A 17,566-nucleotide genomic window follows, 5' to 3' on the forward strand; every position below is an offset into this window, starting at 1 on the left:
CTTAAATAAATAAATAAATTAGGGTGACCAGATTTTCAAAATTCTAAACTGAGACAGCTCTTTTGTTTGGGTTGGGATGTTTAGGATAAATAAAATTGTGAAAAGAGCGTGTACAATTGTGCATTTTCGTGTCATAATCTGAGAAATTTCTGACACTACATTTTTTTTTCTTTGTGCTCATTCATAAACACGGATTTTGTATTTTGGCAAAACAACTTGACAACTGATGTCAAAGAGCTATGTGGGCTGGTGCCGCAATGGATAACGCATCTGACTACGGATCAGGAGATTCTAGTTTCAACTCCTGGCTAGTTTGCCTATTATTTTAACGTGGCACATGTCACTGGACTACATGATTCAACAATTCCATTGCTGTGAATAAAATGTAAACTGTAGACAGGTTATTCCACTGTAACCTATCCAGGGCTTCTTAACCTTTTCGATTTTGGAGTCTGACTTTTTCTGAACAAAGTCACCTGGGGCCCTATCTCATGTTAAATGCATTATATTGTACTGATTGTGCAGCCCCCAAGGAGGTGGTCCTGGCCTTACTTTTGCCCTGGCCCTATGGTTAAGAATCACTGACCCATACTGAAGAACAGCCGTGATCGTATAGTGGTTAGTACTCTGTGTTGTGGCCGCAGCAACCCCGGTTCGAATCCGGGTCACGGCAGGACTACTCTAAGTTTTCTTCTGTGAAATTTTTGTATTTCACTCAAAGGCAAGAATATGTTTTACATGTATAAAACACACAATGCAAGATCTTCAGTAAACTTTTACAAATCTTTAAAAAATTGCAATCCTCTGTTCGTTACACTATTCCAGACTTTTCAAATCTTTGTTAGGCCAGTTTTGATCAAATATGCCAGAGCAGGTTCACAAACATTAGCCAGAAACTAAGTATACATGGGCTAGTGGTGCAATGGAAAAAGCGTCTGACTACAGATCAGAAGATTCTAGGTTTGACTCCTGGCTAGCTCGCCTATAGTTTTAACTTTAGACTGTAGACGAATATCTCCACTGTAACTTACACAGTGGAACAGCCGTGATTGTATAGTGGTTAGTACTCTGCATTGTGGGCGCAGCAACCCCGGTTTGAACCCGGGTCACGGCAGCTCCTCTCTACACTTTGTATGATTACAAAGTTGTGTTTCAATCAAAGGCAAGATTTTTTTTCTTTAGTTTTTTTTTTACATGTATAAAGCAAATAATGCAAGATCTTTTGTAAACTTTTACATATCTTAAAAAAATAAGAATTGCAATCCTTTATTTGTTACACTATTCCAGACTTTAAAAATCTTTGTTAGGCCAGTTTTGATCAAATATGCCAGAGCGGGTTCACAAATCTGAACCAGAAAGGAAACATACATGGGCTAGTGGCGCAATGGATAACGCGTCTGACTACGGATCAGAAGATTCTAGGTTCGACTCCTGGCTAGCTCGCCTATATTTTTAACGTGATGCTGGTCAATGGACTACATGATGCAACTGGTCAGACTGTTGAATACAGTTCCACCAATGTGTATAAAATGTAGATTGTAGACGAATTTCTCCACTGTAACTTACACTGCGGAAAAGCCGTGATCGTATAGTGGTTAGTACTCTGCCTTGTGGTCGCAACAACCCTGGTTTGAACCCGGGTCACGGCAGCTCCTCTCTACGCTTGCTATGGTAAAATATTTGTATTTCACTCAAAGGCAAGAATATGTTTTACATGTATAAAGCACACAATGCAAGATCTTTTGTAAACTTTTACATATCTTAAAAAAATTGCAATCCTCTGTTCCTTTCACTATTCCAGACTTTTCAAATCTTTGTTAGGCCAGTTTTGATCAAATATGCCAGAGCGGCTTCGCAAATCTGAGCCAGAAACAAAATATTTATGGGCTAGTGGCGCAATGGATAATGTGTCTCACTACGGCTCAGAAGATTCTAGGTTTGACTCTTGGCTAGCTCGACTACAGTTTTAACGTGATTCTGGTCACTGGACTACATCATGTTGAATACAAATCCATTCCAGTGTATAAAATGTAGACTGTAGATGGTTTATTCCACTGTAAAATGTATCAGGGCTTTTCAGAATTGGGGTCCCACCTTTTCTGAACAAAGTCACCTGGGGCCCAATCTCATATTAAATACATTATATTGTACTAATTATGTCGCCCCCAAGGAGGTGGTCCTGGCCTTACTTTGGGCCCTGGCCCTATGGTTAAGAATCACTGACCCATACTGTAGAACAGCCGTGATCGTATAGTGGTTAGTACTCTGCGTTGTGGCCGCAGCAACCCCGGTTCGAATCCGGGTCACGGCAGCTCATTTCTGCACTTTGTATGATTACAAAGTTGTGTTTCAATTGGAGGCAAGTTTTTTTTATATATATATATTTTTTTACATGTATAAAGCAAGATCTTTTGTAAACTTTTACAAATCTTAAAAATAATAATAATAATTGCAATCCTTTATTTGTTACACTATTCCAGACTTTTCAAACCTTTGTTAGGTCAGTTTTGATCAAATACGCCAGAGCGGGTTCACAAATCAAAGCCGGAAATCAACTATACATGGGCTAGTGGTGCAATGGATAATGCATCTGACTACGCATCAGAAGATTCAAAGTTTGACTCCTGGCTAGCTCGCCTACAACTTTAATGTGACATGTGACGCTGGACTACTACTGCTGATTCAACTGGTCAGGCTGTTGAATGCAATTTCATTGTTGCGTTAGACATACATACACTTTCACCTTCACCACAGAGCAGCTGTGATCATGTAGTGGTTAGTACTCTGCGTTGTGGCTGCAGCAACCCCAGTTCAAGTCTGGGTCATAGCAGGGCTGTTGTACTCTTTTTCTCTGGGGGCTCCAACCTGTAGCTCTCAACCCACTTCCAAGTAGCTCCAAGTGCCAAAGGATTTCAGAATTATATAAATTAACACTTGCCCCTCCAACCACCAGCGTTTAATTATGCACGCACCATTTTCATACTGGGCAATGTGGGTGATGTTTCTTGCCTAAGGACTTAAGGGCAAAACTTGTTGGGGGACTGTTGCTCTAACCTCTGAGTCACTGTCGCTCTATCCAGCCAAAACCAGACACTTCAATAAAACTTTACAAGACAAGTGGATCTGGAGCCATATCCCGTCTACCAGATTTTTAACAGAGATACACTGTACATTTGCATCAAAAACAAACCTGGCTGAAGGGGAAAAAGTCTAACAAAAGTCTACAGAAGTCAAGCAGAAAGGTGAGTCAGCAGGAAAACATCTGCAAACTCAGACTCCGAACAATTGTATTATATAAATATGATTTAAGGGCCTGTTATTACGCTATTTTCTGATCTGTTATAATATTGTTTCCTCATCAAATACAGACCAAGAGTTGTGTTTTCATCTATTCACACACGTTCAACACACACATTAACAATCGAGGAACTGCTCCACAATATTTTTTAAACTCCATACACCTTTCTTTTGGAGAATTTCAGCATTATTCAGAATTAAAAGGTAAAAGGGAGCTCAAGAAACCGTAAAGTTAGATACTGAACGTAAACGCCGTATGAGTTTGATTTTCCTCTCCAAAAAGAACTCAAAACCCAATTTCTGTTCCTATTATTTTCTGGCAGGAGATGGAGCAGAATCAAAAACAATTGTGTCTGATTTATGCATTGTGTGGGCGGCCGCAGAAAGAGACGATAAAGTCAGGAGTGAGACAAAGAGGAAAATGAGGTGTGTCAAAGGCCAAATACGCTTCAGTTATTTCTTTGGTGGCCACTCTGCTGTGTAAGAGGGATAAGCTTTTAAATGATTTTCTTCTTCACAAATATGTACAAAGAGGGAAGATTTGGAGGATTTGGGTCTCAGAACTCTTCTGGGTGAAATTGAAAACAAGAAACTGGATTTATTTACCAACAGGGACTATGGCAAAGCAAGCAGGGTCTCAAAACCCTCTGAACAAAGTAGTAGGTTAGTAATGGGTTAAAAAGTATAACATAACCTAACTGTATATAGTCTACAACACTGTTCGATTTCATTTCTCTCCAGCGACTAATTCAGGAATCGGAATACCACGGAAGTCGAGAGGGGTCACAACAAACGCAAAAGCCACAACAAATACAAATGCGACAACACAACAAAAAGCCACAACAAACCAAAAAAAGCCACGATGGAAATGACCGCGGGACTCTATTTTAATGCAAACGCCGCAACAAATACAAACACCACAACGCAAATGCAAATGCCGCAACACATTAAAAAGCCACAACGGAAGTGAAAAGTAAAGGAACGGAGAAGTTGGAAACGTAAGTAAAAGTAATTTATAGTTTTATCATTATTCGTTTCACATTGTAGTTCTTCTTCTTCTTCACTTGCCGCTTGATCAGTCCGTCGGAAAAGAGAGTCCCGCAGTCACTTCCGTTGTGGCTTTTTAATGTGTTGTGGCTTTTTTTGGTTTGTTGTGGCTTTTTGTTGTGTTGTCACATTTGTATTTGTTGCGGCGTTTGTGTTTGCGTTGCATTCCTCTGGAGGTAGGAGGTTCATTTCAAAATGAAATGTCGGTTCTTGGTCTCTGATTTTATAAAATAAATTTCCTCCAAAAAGTGCGACTTATAGTGAGGTGTGACATATATATGTTTTTTCTTCTTCATTATGCATTTTTGACTGGTCCGACTTACACTCCAGAGCGACTTATAGTCTGAAAAATATGGTAATAATTGGGGCTCATCACATATTGGATCAGGTGACTCTGGGCTTATGCATATAACAGGTGGGAAACTGAACCTTTCATGTTTGAAGAAGAGCTTGACCCAAAACATCACAATGTGATGTCATTGAAATAAAAATCTTTGAGCTTCAAAGAACTGCAGTGCGGATCTCTTTCTCCTTTGTATCTTTGGACCGAGTGCACAGACATAATATTTTATCTGCCAATGACATTAAACATTTCCGTCCAGCGTTTATTCATTACGGGTGTTTCTGTTGCTCAAAAATACAATAATTCCTTCTGTGAATAGAGACGTTTCTAAATTGATCTGAACTGTAATGTGGTGTAATGATGTGACCTGCTTGTCTCCCTTGTGATAAGATACTGTGGGTTTAATAGTGTTGGGAAGTTTAATTTTAAAATGTAATCCCCTACAGATTACAGATTACACACACCAAAATGTAGTTTGTAACGGAATCCATTAAATTACTTAAAGTGAGTAATGTAATCTGAATACTTTGGATTACTTGATTTGCTGTAGAGAAACAAAGACGAGGAAATCGTAACATAAGATGTTTTGTCTGTAGAAATAAAATTAAAAGCCCAAACTTTACTTTACCAAATTAAAAATATTATTGATAGAAGACGAGGAGACACGTCCACACAGCAGGATTTAGTCCTGTTAAATCCTGTTTTAGTTCTGGTTTTAGATCTGGTTTAGATCTAGTTTAGACCTGGTTTTAGTCCTGGTTTTAGTCCTGTTTTAGTCCTGGTTTAGTCCTGGGTTAGTCCTGGTTTAGTCCTGGTTTAGATCTTGTTTAGATCTAGTTTAGACCTGGTTTAGACCTGGTTTAGATCTAGTTTAGACCTGGTGTAGTTTCCGGCAATGAGTGGAATTACCAAAAAAAAAAAAAAAAAAAAAAGGGGATATACCCCAAAATGTGAAAAACAGGAAAATACTGCAGTGTAATCCATTTATTTAAACAAAGTAACTGTAATCCAATTACCACTCACTGAAACAGTAACTGTAACTGAATACAGTTACTCATAATTTGTACTCTGATTACATAACTCCAGTACATGTAATCTGTTACTCCCCAACACTGGGGTTTAATCTATACTGTGGAACATTCTGGGTGAAGCATTAACATTTCCATGGAGACAAATCGGTGATAGAACCTCCACTAGAAATGTTACGCAGTCGACATTTAAGAGTTCGTACGATTTGACTTCATAGTAGTAATAATGCATAATTTTATACTGATTTCATTGTTTGATGGTGAATTATTTGCCTTTTTTTTTCATATAACGTTAAATCCTCGTCGGCCCCACAACAGTAATTCTCTGGAAGCACCAGTGTCAGAGAAATGTTCCGGTATCGAGGCTTAATTTACAACTTGTAATTACTTTGAGATTCACGTTAAAAGGCACTCTGGATTAGATGAGTAGATTTGTTCCAGGAATAGTGGGGCAGAAAGCCATTAAAAACATATTTTTAAATCAATATTGTCACTCATAAGAGCAACAAATGCAATCACGACGAAAAGTAATTACACAGACATGACTCGAATCCAGTATTACACCAGCCCTGTGCCAGCGGCGGAGTTTTACCAGTGAAAAACATAAACTGGATAAAGACGTGGACTAAAAACGCCAAAAGACATGAAATAAAAACACCAGGATCACGTGGAACGGTCAATACGAACATTTTAAGACCGAAATGACGAAGCTCATTTTCATACGTCATTGCTCCGCCTGGAATGTTCCACAGTATGACAGTATGTATTTAAAACAAAAAAGATAAAACTAAACTCACTGTCAGAACAAACATAAAGACACCAGCCCAGTGAAAATCTGCAATATTTGATGTTTTTTTTTTACTCAAAATGATGCGGAATCATCAATCAATCAACCACAGTCTGCTCTTAATGGTTTAGTCCTGGTTAAGTCCTGGTTTAGTCCTGGTTTAGACTTGGTTTGAGTCCTGATTTTAGTCCTGGTTTAGAACTGGTTTTAGTCATCATTTTACATCGTACAAGCGAAATAAACTGCCCATGATGCTGTGATTGAGTTAATTACTCAAATAGTAAGGTTTCATGGTGTAATGGTCAGCACTCTGGACTCTGAATCCAGCGATCTGAGTTCAAGTCTCGGAAGAACCTGATCTGGTGAAAGAATAGGGATTGTTTTTGTGATTTTAAATGAGTGATTCACTGCTTCACTGAGTTCTTCTTACAAACTTCTTTCCAACGAAGCACAGCAGCAGAGGTTCCATGGTGTAACGGTCAGCACTCTGGACTCTGAATCCAGCGATCCGAGTTCAAGTCTCGGTGGGACCTGCTGTGGACAAAGATTTAGTAGTTTTTTAACTCTGTATCATTGAATTATTGTTAAAATCCTATTTTTTATTTGAGTCCAACTGGCTCCTACTTTTAGAGGTTCCATGGTGTAATGGTCAACACTCTCGACACTGAATCCAGCAATCTGAGTTCAAGTCTGGTGAAAGAATAGGGACTGTATTGGTGCTTTTAAATACGTAAATAACTTCTGATTCTTGGTACTTTTATTCACAGAGTTCTACTTACAAACCAACTTCACGAGCCCAGTCGCGCAGTGACAACGGAGGTTCCATGGTGTAATGGTTAGCACTCTGGACTCTGAATCCAGCGATCCGAGTTCAAGTCTCTGTGGAACCTGACCATTTGAAAAAATGGAGATTTGGTTAGTGCCTTTTTGTGTGACTGAGTTCTGATTGTTGGGATGCTACTTGACTCAGTTCCAGTTACAGACCAAGTTCTCAGTACAGCCTGAACTCGTGGAAGAATGCGGATACTGGCTTTGTAATTAAAAATAGGTGAATAAATTCTGAATCTTTGAACACTGCTTCTGTATCATTGAAATATTGTTAAAATCAATTTTCTCAGCTTAAAGAGGTTGCAATGAATCAAGAATCGGGACTGTGTTTGTGCTTTTAAATACTTAAATGAGTTCTGATTCTTGGGACATGGCTTCACAGAGTTCTACTTACAAACCAACTTCCCGAGCCCCAATGCATCACGCCTGAAGAGGTTCCATGGTGTAGTGATCAGCACTCTGGACTCTGAATTCAGTGATCAGAGTTCAAGTCTCGGTAGAGCCTGATTTGGTAAAAGAACAGGGTCTGTGTATGTGCTTCTAAATGAGTTCTGAATCTTGGTATACTTCTTCACAGAGATCTGCTTACAAACCAACTTCTCTAGCCCAATCAAAAAACAGTAACTAAGGTTCCATGGTGTAATGGTTAACACTCCAGACTCTGCATCTAGCAATCTGAGTTCAATCACAGCGAGACCTGCTGAGTATAAAGATTCTGTGATTTCTGTAGCTGTATGTCACTGAATTAATGTGAAAATCAAATTTGTTTAGTCCAGTCGGCCAAGACAAAGAGAGGTTCCATGTTGTAATGGTTAGCACTCTGGACTTTGAATCTGGTCATCCAAGTTCAAATCTCGGTGGAACCTGAACTGGTGAAAGATTGAGGACTGCTTTTGTTAATCCCGGGTCAGTCCTGGTTCAGTCCGTGGCATGTTTCTTCTGCTAATGCCTGTGAACGACACTGTCGACTGTTGATGACAGTTGAGTCACATCTGTGAATTTGTGTTTGCCCTGAATTCTTGAAGTTGTAACTTTTAAATTCATATTTTGATGGCTGCTTCAGTAAGAATGCTTTAAATTTACATGCGATTTACCACGGGCGTTTAACTTTGACATAATCACGTGTTACAAGCGGATGCGGTGCTCTGACTGAATATATCCCATATATATTTTATTATTATTTATTATTTATGCATTTATTTGGGGCAAGTAAAGCTTTACATTCATATACAATGGAACATATAACACAAGTGAAATCATAATAGAAACGAAAATAACAAAAAAAATATATATATTTATTATCTTTTTTTTTTTTTTTTTTTTTTTTTTTTTTGCCCAGAAAGGAGTGGGAAGAAGTTAATTTATTTAATCCCACCCCCACTCTTCATAATCTAACACAGTGAGCTTTCTTTTGTGTTTTTCAGACATATTCAGTGTTGGGAAGTTTACTTTAAAAATGTATTCCCCTACAGATTACAGATTACATACACCAAAATGTAGTTTGTAACGTAATCCATTAAATGATTTAAAGTGAGTAATGTAATCTGAATACTTTGGATTACTTGATATTGTCATTGCTTTTTAAAACTACATGAATGTAACAACCACATCCTGAAAATTCTTGTTTGTTCTTTTCTAATTGCCTGTTGAGCCCAAGTCTCCATGAACAGACTTTTGTTTTACTGTAGAGAAGCAAAGATGAGGATCTGAACATGATATGTTTTATATTAAAAGAAATAAAAAGTCCAGTCTTTCCTTAACCGTATTAAAAATATTATTGATAGAGAAATTATTTTTATATGAGAAATGAGAAATTTATATGAGTATGTCCACTGTACTGTTAGGTCTCATACTGTTTAGTTCTGGTTTAGTCCTGATTTAGTCCTGGGTTAGTCCAGGTTTAGACCTGGTTTAGTCCTGGTTTAGACCTGGTTTTAGTCCTAGTTTAGTCCTGGTTTCGACATGGTTTTAGTCCTAGTTTAGTCCTGGTTTAGTCCTGATTTATTCCTGGTATAGACCTGGTTTAGACCCTGGTTTAGCCCAAAATGTGAAAACAGGAAAATATTGCCGTGTAATCTGTTTATTTCAACAAAGTAACTGTAATCCAATTACCACTCATGGAAACAGTAACTGTAACTGAATACAGTTACTCATAATTTGTACTCTGATTACGTAACTCTGGTACATGTAATCTGTTACTCCTCAACACTGGACATATGTATATAAATAAGTCTAATGCCAGAGTGTGGAACATTTCGGGCAAAGCAATAACACCACTACAGAAACAACCATGTCGCAGACTGTATAGAAAATAAGTTTCAATATAACGTTGATGAGGTAAATGTGAAAGCTGTGAAAAGTTGATTCTTAAAAAGCCTGTGTTACAAAAAAAGAGCTTTAATTCCGAATAAAACCCCCTCGAACTCTAGACTTCTTCTGTAAGTAAACATATTTTGAAGATCAGGTGGTAGTTTTTATTTGCTCTAAACATGATTTCTGCTCACATAAAGATTAAACATATTACACGCCATTTTATGAACAGCCTGTAGGTAAAAAGTTATTGACGTAAAGGTTTCTATAACAGCCCAAAGACGACAGTTCAATAGAAATGTGATCGCGGTGGCCCTTGTGTGTGCCCAGTGTTTGCCCTTTGACCTTCACCCGCGCGGTCCCTACATTTACTGTCAAACTGTGATTAGGGACTGCGCTCTGTTAAATGTCAATAAGTCATTTTGTCTTTAATGATGACTCGGGTGACATTTGGGACACACGCTCGCTCTCAGCCCAACGCCGCAGCCTCAGATCAATATCAATCTAAAAGTAATGCGCAGAGCTTAGCCTGGCTTAGCTGTGCGCTGCAGACTGATAACAGTGTCTTCACTTGGGGTGTCTGGTTAGCTTCGGGCCTCAGAGAACTAGTTAAAGCAACACTGTGCAACTTTTTGGAGTCAGCACATCACCTGAAATCCATAAAAACAGAAAGATTTACCTGAAGACAACCAGGAAGAGACCCTCCTGAAAAATAAGAGTCTAAATAAGAGTTTGTGCAACGTGATTATGATCACGAATCTCATCAACGTAGTAAAGAACTTTTGAAATAAAAATAATTCACTCCCTTTCTGTAGTTCCGTGGCTTTACTGTGAATCACCTGTGCACATTTGGAAGTTAAAATATCAATCACACTTTCTATATTTACTTAGAAGAAGATTGCTGAACTTACTGAATTATGGTTGCAATCCACCTTGCTGAGCCCAATCAAAAAATGTTTGGAGAACTTCCATGGACACGCTGGACTTTGAGTTCAAGTCTCTGTGGAACCAGAACAAGTGAAAGAAGGTGGGACTGGCTTTGCACTTTTAAATAGGTGAATAAGTTCTGATTGTTTTAATACTCATTTTTTGAGTTCTACTTATAAACCAACTTCCCGAGCCCACTTACATTTCGGCAATAGAGGTGCCGTGGTGTAATGGTTAGCACTCTGGACTCTGAATCCAGTGATCTGAGGTCAAGTCTCGGTGGAACCTGACCATGTGAAAGGATCATTGCTGTGTCCGGGCTTTTAAATAAGTTCTGATTCTCAGTACACTGCTTCACTGAGTTCTTCTTACAAACCAACGTCCCAAGCCCAGTCGAAACATGGAAACAGTGGTTCCATGGTGTAATGGTTAGCACTCTGGACTCTGAATCCAGTGATCCGAGTTCAAGTCTCGGTGGAACCTGACCTGGTGAAAGAATCAGGACTGTGTTTGTGCTTTTAAATGAGTTCTGATTCTGGGGACACTTCTTCACTGAGTTCCAATTACAAACCAACTTCCCGAGCCCCAGCAAAACACGGCAACAGGGGTTCCATGATGTAATGGTTAGCACTCTGGACTCTGACTCCAGCAATCCAAGTTCAAGTCTCGGTGGAACCTGACCTGGTGAAAGAATCAGGACTGTGTTTGTGCTTTTAAATGAGTTCTGATTCTGGGTACACTGCTTCACTGAGTTCTTCTTACAAAACCAACTTCCCAAGCCCAGTCGAAACACGGCGACAGAGGTTCCATGGTGTAATGGCTGGCACTCTGGACTCTGAATCCAGTGATCCGAGTTCAAGTCTCGGTGGAACCTGACCTGGTGAAAGAATCAGGACTGTGTTTGTGCTTTTAAATGAGTTCTGATTCTGGGTACACTGCTTCACTGAGTTCTTCTTACAAACCAACTTCTCGAGCCCAGTCGAAACAAAGCAGCGGAGGTTCCATGGTCTAGTGGCTAGCACTCTGGACTCTGAATCCAACAGTCCGAGTTTAAGTCTCGGTGGAACCTGAGTTGGTGAAAGAGGCAGGGCTCTGTTCGTGCTTTTATAAATGTAAGTAAGTTCTGACTCTTAGTACAGTCCTTCACTGAGTTCTTCTTACAAACCAACTTCGCAAGCCCAGTCGAAACACAGCAGCAGAGGTTCCATGGTGTAATGGTTAGCACTCTGGACTTTGAATCCAGTGATCCGAGTTCAAGTCTCGGTGGAACCTGAGCTGGTGAAAGAATGGTTAGCACGAAGCATCAAAATCAGGACTGAATTTGTGCTTTTATACACGTAAATAAGTTCTGACTCTTCATACACTCCTTCACTGAGTTCTTCTTACAAACCAACTTCCCAAGCCCAGTCGAAACATGGCGACAGAGGTTCCATGGTGTAATGGTTAGCACTCTGGACTCTGAATCCAGCGATCCGAGTTCAAGTCTCGGTGGAACCTGAGTTGGTGAAAGAAGCAGGGCTCTGTTTCTGCTTTTATAAACGTAAGTAAGTTCTGACTCTTAGTACAGTCCTTCACTGAGTTCTTCTTACAAACCAACTTCGCAAGCCCAGTCGAAACACAGCAGCAGAGGTTCCATGGTGTAATGGTTAGCACTCTGGACTTTGAATCCAGTGATCCGAGTTCAAGTCTCGGTGGAACCTGAGCTGGTGAAAGAGTGGTTAGCACGCTGCATCAAGTTCAGTCCAAAATCAGGACTGCATTTGTCCTTTTATACACGTAAATAAGTTCTGATTCTGGGTACACTGCTTCACTGAGTTCCAATTACAAACCAACTTCCCGAGCCCCAGCTAAACACAGCAACAGGGGTTCCATGGTGTAATGGCTAGCACTCTGGACTTTGAATCCAGTGATCTGAGTTCAAGTCTCTGTGGAACTTGAGCTGGTGAAAAGAACAGTTAGCATGCAGCATCAAAATCAGGACTGAATTTGTGCTTTTATACACGTAAATAAGTTCTGACTCTTCATACACTCCTTCACTGAGTTCTTCTTACAAACCAACTTCCCAAGCCCAGTCAAAACATGGCGACAGAGGTTCCATGATGTAATGGATAGCACTCTGGGCTCTGACTCCAGCGATCCGAGTTCAAGTCTCGGTGGAACCTGAGTTGGTGAAAGAAGCAGGGCTCTGTTTCTGCTTTTATAAACGTAAGTTCTGACTCTTAGTACAATCCTTCACTGAGTTCTTCTTACAAACCAACTTCACAAGCCCAGTCAAAACATGGAAACAGGGGTTCCATGGTGTAGTGGTTAGCACTCTGGACTCTGAATCCAGCAGTCCCAGTTCGAGTCTCGGTGGGACCTGCTGTGGAAGAAGTCGTGTGTTGGGACTCTGTGTCACTGAATTACTTTTAAAATCCAATTGGACTTTGAATCCAGTGATCAGAGTTCAAGTCTCAGTGGAACCTGACCTGATGTAAGAATCAGCACTCTGTTCGTGCTTTTATACACGTAAATAAGTTCTGACTCTTAGTACGCACCTTCACTGAGTTCTTCTTACAAACCAACTACACGAGCCCAGTTGAAACACGGCGGCAGAGGTTCCATGGTGTAATGGTTAGCACTCTGGACTCTGAATCCAGCGATCCGAGTTCAAGTCTCGATGGAACCTGACCTGAAGAAAGAATGGTCAGCACGCTGCATCAAGTTCAGTCCAAAATCAGGACTGAATTTGTGCTTTTATACACGTAAATAAGTTCTGACTCTTAGTACGAACCTTCACTGAGTTCTTCTTACAAACCAACTTCTCGAGCCCAGTCGAAACAAAGCAGCGGAGGTTCCATGGTGTAGTGGCTAGCACTCTGGACTCTGAATCCAACAGTCCGAGTTTAAGTCTCGGTGGAACCTGAGTTGGTGAAAGAAGCAGGGCTCTGTTTGTGCTTTTATAAATGTAAGTAAGTTCTGACTCTTAGTACAGTCCTTCACTGAGTTCTTCTTACAAACCAACTTCCCAAGCCCAGTCGAAACATGTCGACAGAGGTTCCATGGTGTAATGGTTAGCACTCTGGACTCTGAATCCAACGATCCGAGTTCAAGTCTCGGTGGAACCTGAGTTGGTGAAAGAAGCAGGGCTCTGTTTCTGCTTTTATAAACGTAAGTAAGTTCTGACTCTTAGTACAGTCCTTCACTGAGTTCTTCTTACAAACCAACTTCGCAAGCCCAGTCGAAACACAGCAGTGGAGGTTCCATGGTGTAATGGTTAGCACTCTGGACTTTGAATCCAGTGATCCGAGTTCAAGTCTCGGTGGAACCTGAGCTGGTGAAAGAATGGTCAGCACGCTGCATCAAGTTAAGTCCAAAATCAGGACTGAATTTGTGCTTTTTAATACGTAAATAAGTTCTGATTCTGGGCACACTTCTTCACTGAGTTCCAATTACAAACCAACTTCCCGAGCCCCAGCAAAACACGGCAACAGGGGTTCCATGATGTAATGGTTAGCACTCTGGACTCTGACTCCAGCAATCCAAGTTCAAGTCTCGGTGGAACCTGACCTGGTGAAAGAATCAGGACTGTGTTTGTGCTTTTATACACGTAAATAAGTTCTGACTCTTCATACACTCCTTCACTGAGTTCTTCTTACAAACCAACTTCCCAAGCCCAGTCGAAACATGGCGACAGGGGTTCCATGGTGTAATGGTTAGCACTCTGGACTCTGAATCCAGCGATCCGAGTTCAAGTCTCGGTGGAACCTGACCTGGTGAAAGAATCAGAACTGTGTTTGTGCTTTTAAATGAGTTCTGATTCTGGGGACACTGCTTCACTGAGTTCCAATTACAAACCAACTTCCCGAGCCCCAGCAAAACATGGCGACAGAGGCTCCATGGTGTAATGGTTAGCACTCTGGACTCTGAATCCAACGATCCGAGTTCAAGTCTCGGTGGAACCTGAGTTGGTGAAAGAAGCAGGGCTCTGTTTGTGCTTTTATAAATGTAAGTAAGTTCTGACTCTTAGTACAGTCCTTCACTGAGTTCTTCTTACAAACCAACTTCACAAGCCCAGTCGAAACATGGCAACAGAGGTTCCATGGTGTAATGGTTAGCACTCTGGACTTTGAATCCAGTGATCCGAGTTCAAGTCTCGGTGGAACCTGACATGATGTAAGAATCAGCACTCTGGTCGTGCTTTTATACACGTAAATAAGTTCTGACTCTTAGTACGCACCTTCACTGAGTTCTTCTTACAAACCAACTTCACGAGCCCAGTTGAAACACGGCAGCAGAGGTTCCATGGTGTAATGGTTAGCACTCTGGACTTTGAATCCAGCGATCCGAGTTCAAGTCTCGGTGGAACCTGACCTGAAGAAAGAATGGTCAGCACGCTGCATCAAGTTCAGTCCAAAATCAGGACTGAATTTGTGCTTTTATACACGTAAATAAGTTCTGACTCTTAGTACGAACCTTCACTGAGTTCTTCTTACAAACCAACTTCTCGAGCCCAGTCGAAACAAAGCAGCGGAGGTTCCATGGTGTAGCGGTTAGCACTCTGGGCTCTGAATCCAACAGTCCGAGTTTAAGTCTCGGTGGAACCTGAGTTGGTGAAAGAAGCAGGGCTCTGTTTGTGCTTTTATAAATGTAAGTAAGTTCTGACTCTTAGTACAGTCCTTCACTGAGTTCTTCTTACAAACCAACTTCACAAGCCCAGTCGAAACACAGCAGCAGAGGTTCCATGGTGTAATGGTTAGCACTCTGGACTCTGAATCCAACGATCCGAGTTCAAGTCTCGGTGGAACCTGAGCTGGGGAAAGAATGGTTAGCACGCAGCATCAAAATCAGTACTGAATTTGTGCTTTTATACACGTAAATAAGTTCTGACTCTTCATACACACCTTCACTGAGTTCTTCTTACAACATACAAACATGGCGACAGAGGTTCCATGGTGTAATGGTTAGCACTCTGGACTCTGAATCCAGTGATCCGAGTTCAAGTCTCGGTGGAACCTGACCTGGTAGAAGAATCAGGACTGTGTTTGTGCTTTTATACACGTAAATAAGTTCTGACTCTTCATACACTCCTTCACTGAGTTCTTCTTACAAACCAACTTCCCAAGCCCAGTCGAAACATGGCGACAGAGGTTCCATGGTGTAATGGTTAGCACTCTGGACTCTGAATCCAACGATCCGAGTTCAAGTCTCGGTGGAACCTGAGCTGGGGAAAGAATGGTTAGCACGCAGCATCAAAATCAGTACTGAATTTGTGCTTTTATACACGTAAATAAGTTCTGACTCTTCATACACACCTTCACTGAGTTCTTCTTACAAACCAACTTCCCAAGCCCAGTCGAAACATGGCGACAGAGGTTCCATGGTGTAATGGTTAGCACTCTGGACTCTGAATCCAGCGATCCGAGTTCAAGTCTCGGTGGAACCTGACCTGGTGAAAGAATCAGGACTGTGTTTGTGCTTTTATACACGTAAATAAGTTCTGACTCTTCATACACTCCTTCACTGAGTTCTTCTTACAAACCAACTTCCCAAGCCCAGTCGAAACATTGCGACAGAGGTTCCATGGTGTAACGGTTAGCACTCTGGTCTCTGAATCCAGCGATCCGAGTTCGAGTCTCGGTGGGACCTGCTGTGGAAAAAGGCATGTGTTGGAACTCTGTGTCACTGAATTACTTTTAAAATCCAATTTTGTGAGTCCAATTGGACTCTGAATCCAGTGATCCGAGTTCAAGTCTCGGTGGAACCTGACCTGGTAGAAAGAATCAGGACTGTGTTTGTGCTTTTAATACGTAAATAAGTTCTGATTCTGGGCACACTGCTTCACTGAGTTCCAATTACAAACCAACTTCCCGAGCCCCAGCAAAACACGGCAACAGGGGTTACATGATGTAATGGTTAGCACTCTGGACTTCGAAACCAGTGAGCCGAGTTCAACTCTCGGTAGAACCTGACCTGACGAAAGAATGGTTAGCATGCTGCATCAAGTTCAGTCCAAAATCCATTGGATCTTTTATACACGTAAATAAGTTCTGACTCTTCATACACACCTTCACTGAGTTCTTCTTACAAACCAACTTCCCAAGCCCAGTCGAAACATGGCGACAGAGGTTCCATGGTGTAATGGTTAGCACTCTGGACTCTGAATCCAACGATCCGAGTTCAAGTCTCGGTGGAACCTGAGCTGGTGAAAGAAGCAGGGCTCTTTTTGTGCTTTTATAAACGTAAGTAAGTTCTGACTATTAGTACAGTGCTTCACTGAGTTCTTCTTACAAACCAACTTCCCAAGCCCAGTCGAAACACAGCAGCAGAGGTTCCATGGTGTAATGGTTAGCACTCTGGACTTTGAATCCAGTGATCCGAGTTCAAGTCTCGGTGGAACCTGACCTGATGTAAGAATCAGCACTCTGGTTGTGCTTTTATACACGTAAATAAGTTCTGACTCTTAGTGCGCACCTTCACTGAGTTCTTCTTATAAACCAACTTCACGAGCCCAGTCGAAACACGGCAACAGGAGGTTCCATGGTGTAATGGTTAGCACTCTGGACTTTGAAATCCAGTGATCCGAGTTCAAGTCTCGGTGGAACCTGACCTGTGAAAGAATGGTTCAGCACGCTGCTCAAGTCAGTCAAAATCAGGACTGCATTTGTGCTTTTATACACGTAAATAAGTTCTGACTCTTCATACACTCCTTCACTGAGTTCTTCTTACAAACCAACTTCCCAAGCCCAGTCGAAACATGGCGACAGGGGTTCCATGGTGTAATGGTTAGCACTCTGGACTCTGAATCCAGCGATCCGAGTTCAAGTCTCGGTGGAACCTGACCTGGTGAAAGAATCAGGACTGTGTTTGTGCTTTTTTTAAATAAGTTCTGATTCTGGGGACACTGCTTCACTGAGTTCTTCAATTACAAACCAACTTCCCAAGCCCAGTCAAAACATGGCGACAGAGGTTCCATGGTGTAATGGTTAGCACTCTGGACTCTGAATCCACGATCCGAGT

General features: G+C 41.2%; 26 non-coding genes across 26 annotated transcripts in view; all 26 read left to right on the plus strand.

The window, feature by feature from the left end:
• Positions 1–601: 601 nt before the first annotated feature.
• Positions 602–673, plus strand: trnah-gug (transfer RNA histidin (anticodon GUG)). The gene has a single exon. It is a non-coding gene; the product is annotated as a tRNA-His (tRNA).
• A 697-nt stretch (positions 674–1,370) lies between these two features.
• On the plus strand, positions 1,371–1,443 carry trnar-acg (transfer RNA arginine (anticodon ACG)). Its single transcript has one exon. It is a non-coding gene; the product is annotated as a tRNA-Arg (tRNA).
• A 796-nt stretch (positions 1,444–2,239) lies between these two features.
• On the plus strand, positions 2,240–2,311 carry trnah-gug (transfer RNA histidin (anticodon GUG)). The gene has a single exon. It is a non-coding gene; the product is annotated as a tRNA-His (tRNA).
• Positions 2,312–6,963: 4,652 nt separating this feature from the next.
• On the plus strand, positions 6,964–7,035 carry trnaq-cug (transfer RNA glutamine (anticodon CUG)). Its single transcript has one exon. It is a non-coding gene; the product is annotated as a tRNA-Gln (tRNA).
• Positions 7,036–7,320: 285 nt separating this feature from the next.
• On the plus strand, positions 7,321–7,392 carry trnaq-cug (transfer RNA glutamine (anticodon CUG)). The gene has a single exon. It is a non-coding gene; the product is annotated as a tRNA-Gln (tRNA).
• Positions 7,393–10,978: 3,586 nt separating this feature from the next.
• Positions 10,979–11,050, plus strand: trnaq-cug (transfer RNA glutamine (anticodon CUG)). The gene has a single exon. It is a non-coding gene; the product is annotated as a tRNA-Gln (tRNA).
• Positions 11,051–11,767: 717 nt separating this feature from the next.
• trnaq-uug (transfer RNA glutamine (anticodon UUG)) lies at positions 11,768–11,839 on the plus strand. Its single transcript has one exon. It is a non-coding gene; the product is annotated as a tRNA-Gln (tRNA).
• Positions 11,840–11,992: 153 nt separating this feature from the next.
• On the plus strand, positions 11,993–12,064 carry trnaq-cug (transfer RNA glutamine (anticodon CUG)). The gene has a single exon. It is a non-coding gene; the product is annotated as a tRNA-Gln (tRNA).
• A 131-nt stretch (positions 12,065–12,195) lies between these two features.
• trnaq-uug (transfer RNA glutamine (anticodon UUG)) lies at positions 12,196–12,267 on the plus strand. The gene has a single exon. It is a non-coding gene; the product is annotated as a tRNA-Gln (tRNA).
• Positions 12,268–12,431: 164 nt separating this feature from the next.
• trnaq-uug (transfer RNA glutamine (anticodon UUG)) lies at positions 12,432–12,503 on the plus strand. The gene has a single exon. It is a non-coding gene; the product is annotated as a tRNA-Gln (tRNA).
• A 660-nt stretch (positions 12,504–13,163) lies between these two features.
• On the plus strand, positions 13,164–13,235 carry trnaq-cug (transfer RNA glutamine (anticodon CUG)). The gene has a single exon. It is a non-coding gene; the product is annotated as a tRNA-Gln (tRNA).
• A 367-nt stretch (positions 13,236–13,602) lies between these two features.
• On the plus strand, positions 13,603–13,674 carry trnaq-cug (transfer RNA glutamine (anticodon CUG)). The gene has a single exon. It is a non-coding gene; the product is annotated as a tRNA-Gln (tRNA).
• Positions 13,675–13,805: 131 nt separating this feature from the next.
• On the plus strand, positions 13,806–13,877 carry trnaq-uug (transfer RNA glutamine (anticodon UUG)). The gene has a single exon. It is a non-coding gene; the product is annotated as a tRNA-Gln (tRNA).
• A 367-nt stretch (positions 13,878–14,244) lies between these two features.
• On the plus strand, positions 14,245–14,316 carry trnaq-cug (transfer RNA glutamine (anticodon CUG)). The gene has a single exon. It is a non-coding gene; the product is annotated as a tRNA-Gln (tRNA).
• A 326-nt stretch (positions 14,317–14,642) lies between these two features.
• trnaq-uug (transfer RNA glutamine (anticodon UUG)) lies at positions 14,643–14,714 on the plus strand. Its single transcript has one exon. It is a non-coding gene; the product is annotated as a tRNA-Gln (tRNA).
• Positions 14,715–14,845: 131 nt separating this feature from the next.
• Positions 14,846–14,917, plus strand: trnaq-uug (transfer RNA glutamine (anticodon UUG)). Its single transcript has one exon. It is a non-coding gene; the product is annotated as a tRNA-Gln (tRNA).
• Positions 14,918–15,284: 367 nt separating this feature from the next.
• On the plus strand, positions 15,285–15,356 carry trnaq-cug (transfer RNA glutamine (anticodon CUG)). The gene has a single exon. It is a non-coding gene; the product is annotated as a tRNA-Gln (tRNA).
• A 136-nt stretch (positions 15,357–15,492) lies between these two features.
• Positions 15,493–15,564, plus strand: trnaq-cug (transfer RNA glutamine (anticodon CUG)). The gene has a single exon. It is a non-coding gene; the product is annotated as a tRNA-Gln (tRNA).
• A 131-nt stretch (positions 15,565–15,695) lies between these two features.
• Positions 15,696–15,767, plus strand: trnaq-cug (transfer RNA glutamine (anticodon CUG)). Its single transcript has one exon. It is a non-coding gene; the product is annotated as a tRNA-Gln (tRNA).
• Positions 15,768–15,920: 153 nt separating this feature from the next.
• trnaq-cug (transfer RNA glutamine (anticodon CUG)) lies at positions 15,921–15,992 on the plus strand. The gene has a single exon. It is a non-coding gene; the product is annotated as a tRNA-Gln (tRNA).
• A 131-nt stretch (positions 15,993–16,123) lies between these two features.
• Positions 16,124–16,195, plus strand: trnaq-cug (transfer RNA glutamine (anticodon CUG)). Its single transcript has one exon. It is a non-coding gene; the product is annotated as a tRNA-Gln (tRNA).
• Positions 16,196–16,673: 478 nt separating this feature from the next.
• Positions 16,674–16,745, plus strand: trnaq-cug (transfer RNA glutamine (anticodon CUG)). Its single transcript has one exon. It is a non-coding gene; the product is annotated as a tRNA-Gln (tRNA).
• A 131-nt stretch (positions 16,746–16,876) lies between these two features.
• Positions 16,877–16,948, plus strand: trnaq-uug (transfer RNA glutamine (anticodon UUG)). The gene has a single exon. It is a non-coding gene; the product is annotated as a tRNA-Gln (tRNA).
• Positions 16,949–17,080: 132 nt separating this feature from the next.
• On the plus strand, positions 17,081–17,153 carry trnaq-uug (transfer RNA glutamine (anticodon UUG)). Its single transcript has one exon. It is a non-coding gene; the product is annotated as a tRNA-Gln (tRNA).
• Positions 17,154–17,314: 161 nt separating this feature from the next.
• On the plus strand, positions 17,315–17,386 carry trnaq-cug (transfer RNA glutamine (anticodon CUG)). Its single transcript has one exon. It is a non-coding gene; the product is annotated as a tRNA-Gln (tRNA).
• Positions 17,387–17,514: 128 nt separating this feature from the next.
• The window catches only part of trnaq-cug (transfer RNA glutamine (anticodon CUG)), a 71-nt gene continuing 19 nt past the window's right edge, over positions 17,515–17,566 (plus strand). Inside the window, exon 1 of the tRNA in view lies at positions 17,515–17,566. This exon is cut by the window's right edge and continues 19 nt beyond it. This is a non-coding gene — a tRNA (tRNA-Gln).

Source organism: Boleophthalmus pectinirostris, unplaced genomic scaffold (assembly GCF_026225935.1).
Source record: "Boleophthalmus pectinirostris isolate CB_2022bp ecotype Guang Dong unplaced genomic scaffold, ASM2622593v1 HiC_scaffold_8, whole genome shotgun sequence".
NCBI lineage: Eukaryota > Metazoa > Chordata > Actinopteri > Gobiiformes > Gobiidae > Boleophthalmus > Boleophthalmus pectinirostris.